Genomic DNA, 3413 nt, shown 5'->3' with positions numbered 1-3413 from the left:
TAGAATTGAAAGGTACTCTGTTATTTCATCAGTCAGTCATGGAAGTCTGGTGGTTGATGGGCTTCTGGCAACATTAAATCCAGGAGAGAAGGCAATTCTATAGATTTGAGTGCACAGGTTTGAGCGTGCACATCCGAGTAAGAGAGAGCGCGCGTCTTGTTTTGTGCATCATTAGATGTGTTTTGTCCACATTTCATATGTTGTATAATTATATCACTAGGTAACAAAGATACATTAACAAAAAAAAAAAAAAATCTTTTAGAAGGGCCTCGCTGATTAATTTTGCCTGGGGCCCCCACTTCATGTAGGTACGCCTCTGCATGTTGGGGAATCATTCTAAGTAAAAGATGAACTTTCATATGTATTATTTGGAAATGCTTAAATAAGGAACAAAGGTTTTTATGATCACCTTTGACTCCTGATAAGGAAGACCTGAGCAAGACCTTGGCAATGCTTTAGGTGCTGCATTGCACTTTCTGAGAAAAGAGAGAAAGAAGAACAAGCTGTTTTTTAAAAGCTGTTTTGATGACTAGATGGAATCCAGTCAAATGTTACACAATGGATAGAATAAGCTTTAGCTTTTTCCAAGATATAGGCCCTACATTTGATCTTTTATCATACATAACCATAGAAAAGTAGCACAAAATTCATCAGAGTGATTGGTAGACAGCCAAAACCCAAATTAATGGTGAATTTGATATTTGCTTTCGGTATGTGTTTATAGGCCGTAACCTCCAACTTTCCATTAAAACAGTAATGCTTAAAGCAAACTGATATTGATCTGTTTTAGGGGAAGTGACCTTATAGTAGTTTTTCATGTAGATGGGTTAATGACACATAAAAGTGTTCACAACAAAGAAAATGAAATGAAAAATCTTTTAATCAGTCTTTTTTCTTTATTATGATATCAAGACACTTGGACATTTTTTTAAAAGTCATATCAAAATAAATTTTAAATAAAATAAAAAAAACATGATCAACAAGTGTATTCAATTTGTATTCAAATCACTGCTTATATGAATTTAATTATTAATGTATTTTTGAATTTTTCTATTGTTTTACGCAAACATGCCCTAAACAGACATCTTTGACCACTGCGCTCGTGTCTCGCATTTTCTGCCATGACAGGATAAAAGATGTCGACCTTTTAAAATATGTGTCTCGAGACATGCTATGTCAGTGGTCTCCTCCTAGACGAAGGAGATTGGTGTTGACTTCAGGAGAGTGCGCACTCAGCATGCTCCTCTGACCGTCAATGGTGTGACTGTGGAGAGGGTGAGCAGCACCAAGTTCCTGGGTGTGCACATCACAGAGGACCTCTCCTGAATTGTAGGTGGGGGGGGTGAATGTACAGCGCTCTCTTCCACCTTCAATACCACGACTGAGGTGCCCTTGAGCAAGGCACTGAACCCCCAACTGCTCCCCGGGCGCCGCAGTAAAAAAAATGGCTGCCCACTGCTACGGGTGTGTGTTCATGGTGTGTGTGTGTGTTCACTGCTGTGTGTGTGCACTTTGGATGGGATAAATGCAGAACACTAATTCCGAGTATGGGTCACCATACTTGGCCACATGTCACTTCACTTTCACTTCACTAGTGTTATCTGTATGCACCAAGGGTCTGAGAGTAACGCAATTTCAATTCTCTGTATGTATGTGCTGTACATGTGGAAGATTTGACAATAAAGCAGACTTGAACTTGAACTACATATATATATAATAAAAAATTATGTGAATTTTGTGCAAACACAGTTCTGTAAACAGTGGGACAAAATATTTAATGTCAAAAAAGTTTAATGGGTCATTCCACGAAATCGGTGCCTTTTCCACTTGGAAAAATTAAAGAAATAAAATAAGTTTAAATATCCATGAAATTAAGACACCTTAAAATGACAAGAAATTGTATTGTGCCATCTCAGGCTATGTAATTTCTCATTTTATGACTATTTTTCACCTTATGTTTTGATATTTTTGTCAACCCTGTTTTTATTTTTGCTGATATTTTTTTGTCAACCCCAGACACAAGTGTTACTACTATAGTTTTAATTAGAAATATGCGATAGTTTTCACATATATGAGCAGCATTTTAGTCCCTCTTTTCACTGGGATTGTTTCAAATTTTGCATTTTTTTAAAATATATTTTTATATTTGTCATTCAGATGACCAAGAATATCCATATCCATATTTGGAGGGTGACCACATGTCAATTAAGAAAAATATATATTTTTACAAGACAGCTATTAAAAAGGGGCTTTGTCCAAAATAAAACATATTTAGTTACAATGGAAAAACCTGGAAGGTCCTATCAAATATCATTATTAAAATTTTTATGAAATGAATGGCAGCAACAGGATTGACGTCATAGTCACAGGACTGACCCAAGTAACAGGGATGACAGGACACACATTCTTTAGCATACACTGAATAATTTTTTTAAATTGCATTATATTGTTTTGCACTTAGTTGGCATAGTTGTATAAGTGAAGCACATTACGTTTCTAAGAGATCTAATGTTTTAAGGGTATTGTAATTAGATCATGCATCCATCTATTTGTCTGTGTGAGTGTGTCCCCTCACAGAACTTAAAATATACTGATCTGGTTCAATTATTAGGCAAGGAAGATGATCAGATCTTGGTCTTCCTATGATCAACTGAAACCAGACCAAGATCTTGATACTGAAATTTGGTTTGACTTTCTTGAACATTGCAAGATTGGGGCAAGGGCCTGCAGTGACCTTACTGCTCTTGTTTGTAACTGCATTTACATGGATGCATTACTGACAATGAGTTATGGGGAAAAAATGAGTTTTACTGAGACTGATCATCTTATCTTATATTATTAATAACAACAATAGTAATAGTAACAATACCAACAATACTAACTAAAAATGTAACAGATGCTCAAATGTCAACCACACTGAATAGTACAGGCATTAGCTCAAAAATACACCCAGGATGGCCTTTAAAAATGTTTGCATTTTACACAGACAACGTTTAAAAAGAGTTTGGCACCTAATCTCTGGCATCCTGTTACTCACATGTCAAAACCCGTTACTCTGAAAAGTAACAGGGCTGACAGTAACAGGTTTGACAATTTCAAACTAATTTGTTAATTGCTAGCTAATAGTCATGGTCACAAAAGCACATGATGTACACTTTGAAAGGATATTACTTGTGGATACTGATTATACAGGTGCATCTCAATAAATTAGAATGTCGTGGAAAAGTTCATTTATTTCAGTAATTCAACTCAAATTGTAAAACTCGTGTATTAAATAAATTCAATGCACACAGGCTGAAGTAGTTTAAGTCTTTGGTTCTTTTAATTGTGATGATTTTGGCTCACATTTAACAAAAACCCACCAACTCACTATCTCAACAAATTAGAATACTCCATAAGACCAATAAAAAAAA

The sequence above is a fragment of the Sinocyclocheilus rhinocerous genome, unplaced genomic scaffold (assembly GCF_001515625.1).
Source record: "Sinocyclocheilus rhinocerous isolate Xijiao unplaced genomic scaffold, SAMN03320098_v1.1 scaffold1090, whole genome shotgun sequence".
In the NCBI taxonomy this organism is placed as follows: domain Eukaryota; kingdom Metazoa; phylum Chordata; class Actinopteri; order Cypriniformes; family Cyprinidae; genus Sinocyclocheilus; species Sinocyclocheilus rhinocerous.
The sequence above is the reverse complement of the archived record's forward strand: the minus strand, read 5'-3'. Positions refer to the sequence as shown.